At 41.0% G+C, this 17,554-nt stretch overlaps 1 long non-coding RNA gene across 2 annotated transcripts; it reads left to right on the top strand.

Annotated features, from left to right (window-relative positions):
• Window positions 1–39: 39 nt before the first annotated feature.
• On the top strand, window positions 40–17,004 carry LOC134510604 (uncharacterized). Of its 2 annotated transcripts, XR_010069670.1 has the most exons (6): window positions 40–420; window positions 1,205–1,363; window positions 5,389–5,514; window positions 6,662–6,811; window positions 13,260–13,445; window positions 13,914–17,004. It is a non-coding gene; the product is annotated as an uncharacterized LOC134510604 (long non-coding RNA). The 2 variants fall into 2 exon arrangements; XR_010069669.1 differs by lacking the exon at window positions 6,662–6,811.
• The last annotated feature ends 550 nt before the right edge of the window (window positions 17,005–17,554 follow it).

Below are 17,554 nucleotides of genomic sequence, written 5' to 3'. Positions count from 1 at the left end.
AAAAATAGCGGCTCGGCTCGGCGGGGGGGGACGGCGGGGGGAGGCCGCCGGGCTGCGCCGCGCTCCCCGCTGCGGCCGCTGGGGGCCGGGCAGCGCCGCGGGGCGCCTGGCCCGGCAGAGGGACAGGGAGGGTCCCCGGCACGAAACCGAAGGGACTTCGCGGTTTCCCGGGGCGAGCGGGGTCAGGCAGCGCTGCGGTCGCACCGGTGCACGGACCCCCCGCCTGGGCCCAGCCTCTCCGCTCCGCCTCGGGGCTCTGCGGGGGCCGGCAGCCGCCGGAGCGCGGCCCTGCGCGGCGGCCGGAAGGGGTTCGCCGCCGGCCTGGGAAGGCAGGGCCCGCATGTCGCCCCCGCCGGGACGGGCCTAAGCCCCGCGGGGGTTTCACCGCTTCCCCGCGGGGCCTGGCTGGCCGAGGAGCCGGTGCGTTACTCGGAGCCCCTTGCCACCCGTTGTGCCGGTAGCCTCTCTCGGCCCGCAGGGGAGGGGATGCACCTGCCCCTCAGCCGGCTCCCCTCAGCGCAGGGAGAGGCGTGCGGGGCCCGGCGGGGAGGAGGGAGGGCTGGTGTCGGGGACGGCACGGGCCGCTGCGGCCAGCGGGTCTGTGGCCATTCGCCACGGGGAGAAGGCGTAGGAGCTGCTGTGAGGTCCTGGCGGGGGTCGGTCTGTCTGTGTCCTCGGGCTGTCACGTTCTGAGGACTGCGCGTTCCTCCGGTGCTGCTTTCCCTGCCTGGTCTTCATCAGTCTGGGTATTTCTTGGTGTCTTCAACCAGAGGGTGCCCGTCTTTCTGAACCCACCTTAGGTGTCTTTGGTAATGATTAACAGTCTCCAGAATTCCCTTTTCCTAATGCTGTTTTATACGGCATATGAAGCACTTCAGTTTATGGAATCTGCCTTAACCACGTTTATTTATAATGTAAATTTATGGGTAGATTTTTTCATTACCTGTGAGAGAAGGGAATGTCTTCTCTTTTTTCTCCCCTTCCAGGTAAAGGTTAGCCTCAGAGCAGTTTAGGTCTTGGAAATATAAGCAATCAAAAAAACACATTAGCTATCCTCTGCCTAATGGCTTTGAAATTTGGATTTGTATTTATATATATTGCACTTATTACCGTAGAAGTTTCATGCTGTGTTTTATTCTCTTTTTTTTTTTTTTACATTGTTTAAGATTGATTGTGCTTACTCTTTCCACTATATTGTTTTCAGATCTTAACTTTTCTGAAACAAATATTTAGAATTGTTGCTTCCAATACTGGTGAAGAACTAGGTAAGACTAGAAGGTAAAGCTGGTGGCTAAAGGTGTGGAATTTGGGCCTGGATGTCATTTATTGCTCAAGGGATACGACAGATGAAAACTCAACTGTGGTAAGCAGTGTTTTTTGTGACCCTCAAAATAAATCTCACTTCTCAAAATTAGAAATAAAACCGTGTCTGCGTATGTTTCGGCTTGGAGAGGAATCTCATTAATTTGTTTTAGTGTTTTAGTTTGGGAATTGGTTTCAGTGGCATTGCTAGATGTTAAGTCATGGAGTGCCACGTGACAGATCTAAGTCCAAATTGGCTAATGAAATCACACAGCGCTGTTTCTTTGACAGATCGATACACTTCAAACTGATACATACTTTTGTTTCATTATGTGCTCTTGTCCTCTGTCTACTGAAAGGAAGCATCGGCATTATAATTATATTCTAAAAGGCTAGTCACTGTCCCAGTGCTGTGTTGGGAACTGATAAATTTATACTGGGAAAAAACAGGCAACTCTGAGACATTTCTATGGTTTTGGTTACTGCTGTGCTTGCCCTAGGCATTTCCACTCAGTGCTAGTAAATACAATGAAGGGGAGCATGGTGGTAATATTCAATCAGCCTTTATCTTGCTTTTGCAATATCTACTATTGCTGTTCCTCTACTACATTATCTACTCCTAAGCCTACTGACCAAAAATGTTACAAAGTTGACTGACTTGCTGGAGTGAATATGTGTAGCTGTTCTTTCAAATATAGAATTCCCCATTTTATCACTGTCTTTCTGAGTGATTACAAATATTTACTGAAAAGTCATGGAGGTGAGAAAAGAATGTGCAATATAATTTATAAATTTAATTTATAAAACCTGAGATGAAATCCTTAAAACTTTTTTTTTATCCCTAAAAAGAGACTTGCATCATTCTTGCAGCTTCATCTCTGCCACATTGTGAACTGGTGTCTGCTGACCATTAGGGCTATGATGCCCTTTCACATACACTCTAATTTACAATAACTGGATTTTTGAATGGAAAAAGCTTGCATATTTATTACACATAAGATCAGTAAGGTAATTTCTGTGAGGGTCACAAAAGGTTTTGGAAACCACACTGGAACAGAAAAATTGTCTTCCCCATGGTTCCTCACTTAAGGTAGTGTCTAGTGAAGGCACTAGGAGAAAAAACATTTTTTATTTTTTTTCCCAGTCAAATACAAACACTGAAAATATTGAGAACATTGAAAAAACTAATACATACAAAATTCTGTAGCATTCAGTAAACCGTTTCTCACATTGACAAGTATTTTAGTATCATTAATACTGTGGAAAAATAGCTTTCGGAAGTTCCGTGTCTTCACTGGAAACTACCTTAGGTATTAAAGAGGCACTGAGGTATAACAGCTCATCAAGCAGTACTTAAGGCTCATCAAGCAGTGTGCAATTCCCTAACTATGATAGTGAAAGGAAATGTGTAGGATGTTCTGTACCGTGTGACCATGAAAATTAAGATGATGCTTGGCTATGTCCCTTTCCAATCCAGCTTATAAACCACTGTTTCACAAAAAGTGAAACCCATCGAGATGAACAGAAAAAAATCCTGAACATTTAACAAGACCAAACCGTACTTCCAGCTTACACGTGCTTGTTAACTTGTGGTCCGTGAAAACCATTGAGGAATGAAAAAAAGCAAAGTCCGCCCCATTAGTTGATGTTATATGCCAGTTCTTTGCTGAAACGATCAGTCCTTTTGGATGTATTTCTGTTCCTCAACTGCCAGACAGCACATCCTTTTCATTATGTCTGGCAGTCAAGAAGCTTCAATTATTCTTCTCGGGTGTAATCTTGCAACACACCTATGCTTCTAGTCACATCCAGAGCAGAGTGACAAGACGTACTTTACAGAGATGATTCTTAAATTCAGCTTGAAGTTCAAGGAGGCAGCCATCTACTTGCTGAGGAAGATGAATAAACGCCCCAAAACTTAGCCGGTGTCTGTTCCTTAATTTCTTGTCCAGTTTTCAGTGGAACTTACGGCTCTGCTTTTTATCTTCAAATTTCGGAGAAGTTCAAGTCATGGTGTACTCCTCTGTAAGAATCAATACCAGCTACCTCTCATCTGTCACCTTATAGGGCTAGATCCTTCTGATGCTTCAGATCACTTTTTTTTTTTAATGGCATTAACAAACTGATACCTAGCATGTTGCACAGATCATCCATGCAGCACGTCCCTAAAAAATGTGTCCCTTCTGAACAGTGTTGTGCAGTTCTCTATGTATGCTTTATATATGTATTAATGCTCACAAGAGTATCTGCTGTTGCAATTATTTGTATTTTAAAGAATGCTTGCATTAAGTCCTTCTCTAAAATGTTAAGATTTGTCTTCTCTAAGAAAAACATTGAAATTTGGTGGTGGGAAGGTGTGTAACTTCTTTGTGATGTCTGTTAGTTTGACTGAGAATTAGTTAAAAGGTCTTTTGGGTAACACTGCTAGCCTTTTAGTAAGTATCTTCTTCAGTGGCTCATAAACATTAAAATTTTACGTGTCTCAGATTGGGTATAATTGTTGATTTTGTTTACAGAGTGTTTGCTTTTTTCCTGAAAAAAGATCAGCGGTTTAGCTGATCAGACAGGTTTGCGCAATTTGTAAATAACCACTTAACTGCTACAGAAGCAGGCAATCTAAATAAATCAACACAATTTAAAGATAACAGGGAGTTTTGTACTAACGTTAAAAAAAAATAGTTTTATATAGACTTAAGTGTCTTATGAAAATATATTTCCTGCACACTGGAGATAATTTAATGTGTGATTAGCTCTTTCAGAGACTGGGCTTTCAGGAATGTGTAGATACACACATTAGATAGGACTATTCAGGTGGTTAAAAATAAACATGTTATTACCCCTTTTTTTTAGTGCCAGTGGTTAGCCAGTATTTGGAAATTTGTGGGCTGTTTCTCAGAAATATGATAGATGGATGTCTGTTGAAGGATTTCCCATTAGCTTTGGACTAACTGGAGCTGAAGCCAAGCCCTGTCCTTGCTTTCCTGTACTGCCCTTCACTCTTGATCCTGGTCGTCTTCTGGCCTCATCCTAAACACCTCTGTTGCGGTCTTGCCTGCGTTTTATCCGGATCCTTTTTTCCCCATTTTTTTCTGCTGCTGAGGTGCCAAATTTTCTAAACTTTGTGTTGAAGGCATTGGTATGTCCCATTATACTGGTGCAAGTGACCCCTCAGGTGTCCTAACCCTGCTCCGATCTCTGACCTTGTCCTTTGCTCCTTCTGAACCAGGTGTCTTTCCCAAAGTCATCTGATGAGAGACTCCAGCAACTGCCATATCCAGAGTCTCGTTCAAGTCAGGCAGCAAGTTCTGTCACTCTGTCCCCTGTTCACATATTCCCAGTGTTTTCTTGCTGTCTCCTTGATTTTCTGATGTCCTTGTTTCTTCCTGGCATGTGACATACAGTTCCACCAAAGGAGTGCATTTGTATTCACACCTCATTGTACAAATCTCAGCTCACAGGACTGAGCACTTTTTCAGCCTTGTCATGCTGATCCACAATTTGGAAGGTAGTTTCTATTCTTTGCCACTACTAAGTTAGCAGGCATTAAAGTATTCCTTCACTTACCCTGAATAGAAAATGGATTTTATCCAAACAAGGATAGATCATAACTATATCAACAACTGCCCACAGATCATAAATATATCTAGCTTACAAAATTCCAAATGCATTAGTCTTTGTAAAAGTGCTTAATAATTCCAAAAATAAAATGCCTGGCCTTTGCACTTTGTGTGTCTGATTCGTTGCTCATAATCATTGTTAGAAGGTAAAGAATGTTGTAGGTGAATTTCTTGAGCTCCTAACTGCACTACTCTTTTAAAAACACGCTGTGCTTAAGCTGAGAAGAGGAACTCTCAGAGGAACACCCTGTCATTAAACCTGACCAGATCGTGCTTGTTCGGGTGGACGACTGAATCTGGTTTGGTCATACACTTATTACAGTTAACTGCATTAGCAGATAATATGTGATTCTGAATGAAAGCATGAGCCTGAAATTACACAAATCTTTCTCACTATAATGATTCATTAGGTAGGATTTGTTTCAGCTTTCTGCTTTATCTCTTTTTTTTATTATCCCACGCTCTGTAGTGATGACAGAGTTGTGATGGAGAACAGGCAGAAGTTGGTGCTGGGAGCCTCTGTTGACAAGCTCGATGCTGGCAGCTTGGGCCTGATGATGATTCATTGATGATCAAGTGCAATGAACAGCTCCATGTGAGTAACTGAGCAAGTCATTTTCTGGGGGACAAAGCAATTTGGTGACATTATTAGTCCTTCCTGTAATTTCTTACTTCATGTTCTGAATGTCAATATCCAGTAGTTTTTCTTGCCTGAAATCCCATAGCTTAGTACCAGGGCAGTATGGACCATGATGTCCATGGAAAGAGAGATTTTCCTTCACAGTTCTCAGCTGTGAGGAAAGGTTATCATTGACTTGGTCTTGGCTTTTCCAGCTGGGGTAGATGAGGTGTGCTGTAGATGTTTCTGTTGTCTTGGACTTAAAGATAGATTCCATTGCCGTGGCCGTGCCACTGTTAAACAGATAATGAAACAGACAGAGGATATTTTGTAATAACATTTGATATTAACATTAAAATATGTATTTCTTATTATTGATTGACTTCCGTGACTATGGAAGGCTACTGGTGAAATAAAAATTGATGTATAACTCCCTAGGCAGGTGGTGATGGAAAAGGGGGGCTTAGTCCCCCATGTCTTTTATGAACTTTTGCAAATGCAGAATGCACTCCCGCTCACAGGTATTGCTGTTGGGCAGCAAAGCTCCTCTTTCAATTTAAGGTAGGGCTGCAGGCGCCCTGTTATTGTCAGTTTCTACTTGCTGATAACCTTGTCAGCACCCTTTTGGTATTCACATATTATCAACCAAATAACACTAGTTTCTGAAAATGACCAGTTCCATTTACATTTCATAATCTGTTGAAAGGAAAAACGTTTGTGACTGAGTAAGAGAAGGAAGGAGCTGTCAACCGTGTTTTGCGATTACTGCCCACAAATGTTCTCACATTTTGCTTTAAAAAAGTGTTCTGACAAAAATATTAGCACTAATAGTACAGTATGCATATGTTCTCAGAGTATAAATAGTGCAACTTCATCTCATGAGATATCTCAGGGCTCTATCGAACGACTTTAATGAGGTTTGAGGTTGCTCAGCACCTCGCAGCAGGCGCTCAGCACACAGGAGGAAGGCGACATGCTAAACTTGCAGTCACTTGAGGTACAGAGCACCATCAGTACTTGTCCAAGCCAACGGGAGTCAGAGAGCCTCAGTGCCTGCAGCATCAAGCCTTCCCTTCTCCAATCAATGTCAACAAATGTTTCTTTCTGTCTCGTGTTGTACCAGCATCCTCCAACAGACGCATCCTACAAACAGCAATCTGTACGGCATCCTGTGCTCACACGAAACGTGAAACTCATTTGCCCTAACTTGGGTGACCGCATTACCCTCAGTAATAGAAAGAAATACCTCCAGAGAACAACTCTTCATTCAAATGTAGGTGCTGAAAATTAGGTGGGATTGATCCCCTGGGGTGTCCAATGTATTACATTCATTCTTTACAAGGTTTCTTTTTATTACATGAAGTCTTACAGGGGAATTTTTATCAGTCAAGTTGACAGAAAAAAGTCCATCTCATTTACAGCCCACCAAGGAGAGACATGACTACTCTTACATAAATTCTAGATTTGTAAAGACAGTATCCATTTACAAATGCATATGCCATCAAGGCAATGTATTGTGTGCAAGACTATCAAATGGTTACTCTTTCTAAAATTGCAGTGTTTTGCAATTTTAGCACTGCAGGATGAATTGGACACTGACAACACTAATGCATTCGATTTAGACACGTTGAGAGGCTCCTGACAAATCTGAGAATGCCAAAATGATTTCAGGGGAAAGTCAGAAAGGGGAATTAGCAAGTGATGTCTTTTACATACAAAAAACCCCCCACATTAGTAATTAGCCTCTTTTAAATATTCCACTCTAATTTTTAGTGTCCTCTACTGTGTTTCATTCTTTCTTTTTGGTTGTTTACCACAATTATTATCTCTCAGCTAAAGATATTGAGGAACTGTTGCTGACAAGAGGCCCATGTTTAACTTACCAGCCTACTGTTTCTTTTGCATGTAATGGAATAACTGTGTAGAGGTCACACATACTTGCTGTACTGCATGAATGCCCAGTTTCTGAAAGATTTCACTCAGTGTATTGTACACCAAAGAGAAAAATGTACTTGCTCACTGAATACCACCTATTCTGGAGGAGTAAAATATTCTGGGGTTTGGAGGCTTATGTATTTTTGTGCTAATGATTATTGAAGAATTATGCAGTACAGCATAAAATCTTACATATATAAAATTTATAATATATATCACATATATATGATATATATGTATCACATATCACACATATGTATGATATATCATATATATGATCTCGATCATATAGGTATATCATATATATGTATGTCATATTTATACATAAGTATATATAAATGTGTCTGTAATATTTTTTAAGCATGCACATACAGATATATTCCAGGTTACAGCTGAGAGCTGGAGAGAGAGCTTCTCTCTCATTGCACGAAGTGAGAAAGTTTATCTCAACTTCCTGCAGTCTTTTTCCTCGAAAAAAAGGAATTCAGGAGTATAAAAAAATTCACCTGTACATAACCTTTAAAATTCCTCCTATTCCACCGAGTCACAGCACTAGAATTATGTAAGAAGAAAAATATAGGAAGCCAGTTCTTTCTATATTTCTGTCTTTGTATGTAAGACAGATGAACTATGATCTCTGCCCTAAATCTTTTCTGCATACAATGTAGCTACTAGAGAACATTCAGGTCTTTAAAAAAAGTAAGACTAATAAAATACCAGTAGCATTATTTGTTACAGAATTCATGCAACACACATTTATTTGTTTAAGTCTATTCAAATGAAATAAATGAAATAAGGAATACAACCATGCAACTTAAGTAATCCCTGTAACTAAAACTCCAGAAAATCTTAAACTTACCTGTAAAGTTTCATATTATGCAAGGATTTATTGATTGGAAAGTTTCTGTTTATTTACTGCAATTTGTAAAAGCCCAATACATACACTTTTCTATGTGAGTGTTCAGCCTATATGTCACATAAACTGTCAAAGCTATAGCTAAATATAACAATTATTATCTTACTTGTTTGTCAGTGGCATATATGTAAGAGAAAATAAAAGCACTGCAGTTCTCAGTTTTTTCCTCCACACCTTCCCAAATAAGTCTGGATTTGTACAGTTTCTTGACTAGGAAGGACAATTGTCCATTCTCTAGCAAGCCACATTTTGGCCAATTGCCAAAGCCTTATAGAGGTATTTGCACATTTGTTTTGTAGTAGTTTTATTTTTATGTTCTGACAGCATGATACCAGTAAAATTTTAGAGTACAGACAGTTCTTGGCATAATAAAAGAATCTATGAAGAAACTACTTCATGATGATGACTCAAACCCATTATTTCATCTTCAAAGCTGATGTTGTGGATTGCTGTACTGGTCAGTGATGACCGAATATTTGGTAATCTTGAATTAAAAGTTTTTTTCAGTATTGTATCCTATAAAAATTGTCATGCTGTTACACTTGTGTCTGTGCCTGTACCCGTGGCTGATGCCTGACAGGCTGTAGTGCAAAGCTGGATATTGCCAGAACTGCTGAAACAGAATGAAGAAGCATTTTTCCATGTTGGATGATAAAGAATGGGAAATCCTTATTATCAGTCCATGGAAAAATAATTTCCTTTAGAAGCCCATCAGTGCCAATAAAACTGTCTGAATAAGGATTATTTTGGTCCATTCACGGGCATTCTGAAAGCAGAAAAGTCCTTTTTTTAGCAGAAACTGAGGACTGGTATCAAGTTTAGCATCTCAGTGCTTCTGCACATTATTGACCGGTCGCTACCTCTGACTATCTCAATGCGAAAGTAATCAATAATAGTCCCTGTAAAAACATCCAGAATATGTCGGGTCTGCTCTGACTCCTCAGACAATGACTGAACAAAACAGTTCAAACATGGTTATCTTTGGCAATCATTAGGTTTGGTGAATTTGCTTTTTTCTGTTGTTCTGTCTAAAACCAAACTTCCTAAATACATTTTTCCACTGTTTTGTCTATCGCTCTTTTCCTTCTCACTGAGATCACCTGGCGTCATGTTAAGTTTAAGTTGTCAACCTGTCCCAATACACTGCTCAGTTTAGGAATGGCTGTTATATTTTCACGCAGATCCTGAAGAAAACAAGCAACTTGTCAGGATTTGGTTGCATAGTGAGCATGAGTATCTTAAAACCACCCTGTGGATTTTTGGGCCAGTGCTTTGGCCAGTGACACAGAAGCAGATTATCAGCAACTGCAGATAGTTTTTAATGGCAGGCTGAGAAGCTGAAATACAAAGGAACCTCCAGATCCCAGCTGTGGGCAGCTGGCGGGTAAAGAGTTACACAGTCATTTCTTCAATATGGAATGCTAGAGTGGTGGTTTACACCAAGCCCTTTCAAATACAGGTACGTAGAATTAAGTACCCAAACCTACAGTTACGTGTTTTTCTGTCTGACTTCAGTGAAATTCAGGTCATTTTTGCTCTGGTTTCACAACGTAATTCACGTAGAGCTTTCCAGAGAGCAGATGCAGTTGCTGGAGATGTGATTCCTCATGCTGCTGTTAATTCACCTTTCAGACTTCTTTACCTAATGGAGGACACCTTCCAGATATATGGGGCTGGGGTCTGCCTGGGGCTGGGACAGCAGGGACTCGGCAGGGGGTGGCAGGGCAGGGCTGTGGCAGCTCTGCATCCTACCGTCTCGCTGGGGCAGGGACTGCCAGCCCCAGGGGGGGCTGCGATGGGGTTCTGGTCGGGGTGGGGGTTGCTCCGAGGGAGAGCAGGCAGGGCCAGTAAGGCTTGGCAGGGCCCCCAGCACCCTGACAATATAAAAGGGCTTCCAGATGCCTATCTGTGTCTTCACTTTAGTCAAGGAACTTGTACCTGCAGGGGTTAAATTTCTCCTTCGTGTTGAAGAATACTGCTTTTATCCAGATGGTCTCTGTCACCGCCCTGACACCAAAACCAGAAATAGTGAAATAACAGCATGATAGCCTTTCCCCTGCCCACCATCAAAGGCAGTGCCATTATCCAGGACATATGGATCTCTTTAATGTAAGAATTTGGATGTCAGGATTTTGAACTGGTAGAGTTTAGAAATACCTATATCTCTGGGCATCGCAAGATGTATTTGCCCTGAAGGAAAGCCATTTATCGAAAGAAGCCTTAAAGTGCTTCTATCTAAACATGGATGTTTTGCTATTGCATTTTAATGTTTCTCAAGTTCAGTCAATGGCTCCCTTACAAATATTATCTGACAATATGTTGCTTATTTATTCTTATGGGAGATATCTTTCCTTTTTTTCCTGTAATTAGAAATATGTGAATACAAATAGGAGAACAAGTCTGACAAAACCTCAAACAATTATACTCAACAATTATAATCCTAAAGATTAGTTTTCTGACACTAAAAAGGGATGAAATTGTTGGTACTCCTAATTTTTTGATAGGCTCCATCACAATCAGTATTGCCTAAAGCTGTAAAATTAGATCATGTACTCCCATTACAAACCAATAATGTGAAGATTACTTCTGAAGTAGCTAAATCTTTTTTTATTCTGAATGCATATGTGCAAATATGACACTTCCTTAAAGTTAAAAATACTCAAAAATACTTCTCAAATAGACAAACATTTAATATTTTATTACCAGTATTTCATTGGTTAAATGATTGAAAAGGAGAGACACTGTCAGGTAGAATTTATTCACACATAATAATCAACCTCTAAAGTCAAGAAGAGACATAAAAACTCAGCTCAGAATGGGATTGAATAAATAAAAAAAAATTGTGGATATGTTGCATTTTAGTAGCTTATGGGCAAATTAATTGTGTGTACCTGAGACATCGTGTAATCTTTAATATTTTTCATACAAGTTGGGTAGAAAGGGGGATGTCTGGGAATCGATAGCCCTATTCATGAAGAGTTCTGAGATGCAAGATGCTGGTCCCTGTTCTCAAAACAGTATTTGAATAGAGTATAAATGAACCAAATAAGTCTGTTGTTTTCCCAAATGAGGCAATAAATGCTGATGTCTTGGAGCATAGAAACAGTACATTTATTTTCGCATTTGTGAAATAGCAAGCATTTATTTGGATGCATGTCATTAGGGCTAAGTGAATGGTCTGTAACCAGACAGAAACAGGAGAGCTACCCATTCAGAATTCAAGGGCTTAAGCTCTATTACTCAAGACAGAATTTCACAAATATTTCTGCATATTTTATGATCTTTAGGAATGAGCACAAGTTCATCTATCTGCTAGTTATATAACACTGTCACTCTTACGCAAATAGAAAGCACAAAAACTTCAGCTCTGCAAAAGGTATAGCTGCCCACAGTGTTCCAGTTTATGGGTTCAGTCCTCCAACGCAACGAGCAGTTTGGTCCCAGTCCAGCAAACTACGCAAATATCTGCTTAACAGCATGCACGTGAATGACTGTTATGCTAAACTACTACTGTAGCTAAATAGAAGAGTCACAAGGTCCTGATATCGTGGATGACATCTCTTCTTTACTATCTCTCTGAAATGTTAGCGTTACACTTAGCTAATTCACTGGGGTTTTATACACCACCATTCATAAAAGTTAGTCTATAGCCTGCCATGTTCAAGTGTAAAAGGACTACAAAATGGGTAAACATTTTTTTTCCCCTCTTACCAGTTTCTTCCGGGAGATGTTTCCAGTAGCTTGAAGGGATTATTAGAATTTGGAGCAGGGGCTAAAGGAGCTATAGCATGTCACCTAACCGGGAGATGCTGCCTCTCCCTTTCCCACCTCTTTATTGACCTTTGCAGAAAGGCTGAATGCAAAGCTTGTCACTGCCTGTGCTCGTTAGCAGATTGAGGCTGGTGCAGTCGAAAAGGCTTACGCCGCCCTCATAAAATGTGAGATCAAGGCTGCTCCAGCATGCTCGCCCTCGGAGCTTCCAAAAAAGTTGTGTCTGACCCAGCCGGGACTCTTGTGCATGGTGGTGCGATTCCTCTTCTTTCTCTTCTCCCCATACCATTTGACCTCTGTTCGAAATTCATGTTAGGTTTGGTCTTTAATGACACACAAGTAGTTCATCATCACATGAATTGCGCTTTGTGATGCACGTTATTATTGCTAATACTTCATCGACATTTTGCACATCTCACATGATGAACGTGGGCTAGCGCATTATCCCATTTTCTGTGTGCATCATGAAGCTGCTCCCTTCAGTCAGTGTTGTTGCAGTCTCTGTTATTTGCTTTCTTGCTATTTATCCATCCATGTATAATATGACACATTTCCTACTCCAGTCTCCGTATGAAAACACCAAGAGCTTTAAAAATTTCATACATCTCCAGAGCACCGTAGGTTACTTTTCACCTAAAACAATGTTCAGATGGCTGTCACAAAGAAAGTTAAAGTGAAATGTCAAAAGCTGTAAGGATGAAAAGCTGCACATGGTAGATACAAGATTCAGCGCACGGTAACTCCCTCTTAATAAACAAGCAAAGATCTATTGGAAGGAAAATTTCCCTGCATTTGAAATTTAACTGCCAACCATCCACATCCTACACATAACTGTCAGAAAGGATGTCTAAATCTGTCCTCATTTATAACATGTGTTGTGACAAGATTTGACAGTCTCTGAAAGAGCTATAATTGCCACCTAAACATTCAGCATTTTGTCAACTGCGATCATGTTTAGGGAAAGCATTTATTTCACTTAAAAAAACCTAGCATTTTTTCTTTCTTCTGAATGAGATGACAGATTTTTTTTTTTTTCTTTTCTCATTAGGGGTTGCGAGTCAGATTTAAGGATTTTTTTTTGTTCTGTTTTTCTTTTCAGTATTTTTCCAGTGACAGAAGTTGGAACTTTTCAGATTAAAAGAAGAATGATTAGCTTGAGGAAACCAACAGCGATTTAACAGAAACACTGTAAGGACGTCTACCAAAATACTGACACCACTGAAAATTTCTAAATGTCGAGCTGGTTTTGTTGGGCACTCCGCTGAATATCACAACAGGAATCAAGGTGAAAAAGTGTGAAGGGTATCCTGGGTTTTACCGTTTTGTTACTCTGAATAAATATTATGTAGTTTTAGTCTGGTGCGTATGGTCATCCCAATGCAACCATAAATGTTGCTGCAGGATGGAGATGGGAGCTGTTGGTCATCATGGGATGGGAGCTGTTGGCTTGAGAGCAGAAAGAATGTTTTGGATGAGGGAAATGAGACCTGTCTGTTGGGCAATAACAGTCTGTGTATCTGGGACTGCAACTAATGCATAACCGATTAACTCTCCTGATGGTTCAGAAGTACACAAACTCTCACCAGGCCTAAGAGTTTATGTCTTAATTGCTTTCTTGAAGTATTGAGCACTAAAAGTCACCCCTACTAGAGCAAACGCCCCAGCAGCATTGCTTTCATTCACTCTGGCAGCGTTCATGGTTCTTCTGTGTTTATTTACCAAAAACAACCCAGCAATCAAATTTTATTCACAGGAATGTTCACAAAACGAAACAACAATCTGCGCTTTGGAGAGCTTTGGTACTAGAACCGGTACTTTTTCATATGTGATGGATGCAGCAGGGACACGGAAGCAGGACTGCATGCAAATAGAAGGTGACTCCGGATCCAGATGTCCTCCTGCTTGCCTGGCCTGCCCTTGCCAGCTGCACTATTGGCGAGAAGTGTTTGCCACCTGATGTATCTGTACTGTACTGACATCTTGCTTTTGAGGAAGAACATAGCAAACTATTCCTCTGTTGGCTAGAGGCATCAGTAAATGTACTAAACTTTTCCTCCTGACTGGAGTTTGATTGGGAAATGACCTAGGTAGCCAAAAGAAAAAGATTTGCTGTACAAGTGAGAGCACAAGTTTTCATTAAGTAACTTTCTCCACCTGTTGAGTCCTAATTGCAAGACTCCTATACACTATATTCTTTATTTAACTGCCAGTTAAGGCTCAAATTACAATCATTGCTGATTCCTTCTCACACAAACAATTGCCCATAATGGGTGCCCACGGTGATCATAGAATCGTCTAGGTTGGAAGGGACCTTTAAGATCATCGAGTCCAACCATCAACATAACACTGCCAAAACCACCACTAAACTATATCCCTAAGCACCACATCTACCCGTCTTTAAAATTCCTCCAGGGATGGCCATTCCACCACTTCCCTGGGCAGGCTGTTGCAATGCTTCATAAGCCTTTCAGTGAAGAAATTTTTCCTAATATCCAATCTAAACCTCCCCTGGCGCAACTTGAGGCCATTTCCTCTTGTCCTATTGCCCGTCACTTGGGAGAAGAGATGGACCCCCACCTCTCTACAGCCTCCTTCCAGGTAGTCGTAGAGAGCGATAAGGTCTCCTCTCAGCTTCCTTTTCTCCAGGCAAAACAACCCCAGCTCCCTCAGCCACTCCTCATAAGACTTGTTCTCCAGACCCCTCACCAGCTTTGTTGCACTTCTCTGGACACGCTCCAGCACCTCAATGTCCTTCTTGCAGTGCGGGGCCCAAAACTGGACACAGTACTCCAGGTGCGGCCTCACCGGTGCTGAGTACAGGGGGACGATCCCTTCCTTAGTTGTGCTGGCCACACTATTGCCAATAGGGGCCAGGATGCTGTTGGCCACCTTGGCCACCTGGGCACACTGCTGGCTCATATTCAGCTAGCTGTCGATCAACATGCCCAGGTCCTTTTCTGTGGGGCAGCTTTTCAGCCACCCTTCCCCAAGCCTGTAGCGCTGCCACACTACAAACCTGATGTCAGATAGGATGGCCACAGTCTGCAGTCAGTCCAAAGCTCAGTTTCAGCTCAAAGAGTAAGTCATAAAATAATAATCTGATCCCCACCAAATCGCCAGTTTGGAACCAGGAAGAGTCTCACAAACTAATGACTGCCATTAGTCAAATACATTTCCTTAAATATAACTGAAAAGGACAGTTCAACATCCATGAATGTTGCATGGCGTTCAATAAGACATCAGAAGATGCTTGAGGGAATAGAACCAGTTCATATATCTGTCAGCTTTTATACGTTTACACCGAGATACTGGCAACCAGTATATTTTGTTGGGAGTATACTTAAACAATGGAAAACTTATTTCAGGAAGCAAGTAAATAAATGGATCAGAGACCTGAATTAGTTATCTGGGCACATGAAATTACTACTACTGCTCCATTTAGATTCATTTAAAGTTAATATCTGCCCAAAAATTGGAGTCAGTTAGTTGGGGCAACTAATAATGAGGGGGTTGGGTGGGGTTTCTTTGCGTCTGTCTCAGATTATATATCCCTTATCTGTTAAGAACTTTCCAACATTCTCATGTTTCAGAGATATTGCTTACTTAGCAAAGCTGGTCTCCTGCCTACATGCTTTTATTCCTCTGTTTTATATAACACAGTAGAACTTCTGAGTTCTACCCTTAAGTGGCGACTGGGGTCAATGGAAGCTGGAGGAGAAAATATTAGAAATATAGGACAAATTAGATGCTGACGTTGTGGTTAGCTTCTGATATCCATTGGCTTCTATCTGAAGACAGATGGATGTCTCAGGTTTTGCCAGCTAGTGACGCCTTCCAGAGAAACAATAGTTTCATTGTCTCTCTATTGATCTGCACTATGTGGTTTTTAAACACTAGCATTCTGAATGACCTAAAAAAAACCCTATGGCAGAGGGAAGTTGGAATAGAGAAATGCTGGCACAAGAGGAGGGAATGGAAGTAGTTTGTGTGGGAGTGAGGATAAGAAAGAAGAACCTGGAATGCATGCAGAAACCTTGGCAAGGGAAAAAAAAAGGATACTGGGCTGGGATTCTAGGAAAAGGGAAGCGAGTTCATGACAGGGAAGTGAACAGAAAGAGGCAGGAGATTTCAGTAAATCTTAAAATGGGATGGGAATGGAAAATGGCATGCTGGGACCTCAGGAAGTCTCTAATAAATGCAATGCAATGCTCAGCACCTTCAACAACTGCAAAGTGAATGGCAGAACCCCTTTGATGGCAGGTTTCAAAAACTCAGAATTTATGGTCATAAGTATTATCAGTGAGTATCTACAGGGAGAAACTGAAAGATATTTTACAAATTCTAAGTAGGTTGCCTTTCTTTTGAAGGGAAGGAAAGAAAGTTCTGATCTTTTATTAGTAAACAACAAACAATTTTAAAATTTGCCTAAAGTTTACCTTTCCAATCAACTGTAACACCTGTGCAGTATAGCAATTAGATGAAGCATTGGGTTTTCCCTCTGTCTTTTTGTTTTTATGATTCCTTGTATGTATCGCTTATTCAGACAGAATCTCACCCTGCAGTGGGAATAAATCCAGGAAATGACAGCGACCAGAAGGAGTTTTTGTGAGGTTCCTTCTGAGAGCATTCCCCCACATGACTCTGTTGAGGTATGTGATTAATATTAAACTGTAGATCATATTTCCGTGCTTTTCCAGATGCTAATTTGGGATTCTCCCCTGGGGTACCTGTGTCTGGTTAGCTAAGTATGGAGACAGATGAACTCTTTGCTGTGTGAACCTATGCAGCCAGGTCAAGGAGCACAATTAGAAGACAACCTGCCTATCCTAAAATATCATCCTAACTACGGCTAAATAAAGGGGCTTGAACTTGAATGGGAGCTTCTCTTAAATTTTAAATATGTAGGTAAGAAAAATTTAAAAGAAACCTTAAAAAATACGGTGAAAATTCCATTCCCTACTGCAGGAGAGTTTTAATGGCTACAGCCATTAACGACAGAGGGCAGATGTGCAAATGTTTATGTGCTTATTACTCCAATGTTAGAGTCTTTAGTCATCAGTATTTGCATTTAGCTCTTGCAATCAGAAACATATTATGCCATTTCTTCTGAGTGCACCTTTCTCCTAATACTGAGCAGCAAGCATTTGCTTGTAAAAATAAGACTAAAATAGCTGTTTTGACGCTTAAATGGATGGAGTTGTGCAGCCCTGAATGCTAATCAGCTGCAGGTAAAGAATGTTTCCTCTTGTGGGAGTTTGCTAAATGTGCTAGCTCCAGCTAAAAATAACCAGCTGACCTGCCCCCGTCACAATAACATCGTGGAACTTGTTCCTCCTCGCATGATTGAAGAGCGGGTGATACAGTCGCACATTTTAAGACAGAAGGAGGTCATTT

Source organism: Chroicocephalus ridibundus, chromosome 2, assembly GCF_963924245.1.
Source record: "Chroicocephalus ridibundus chromosome 2, bChrRid1.1, whole genome shotgun sequence".
Taxonomy (NCBI): domain Eukaryota; kingdom Metazoa; phylum Chordata; class Aves; order Charadriiformes; family Laridae; genus Chroicocephalus; species Chroicocephalus ridibundus.
This window is presented reverse-complemented; position numbering and strand designations above follow the sequence as displayed.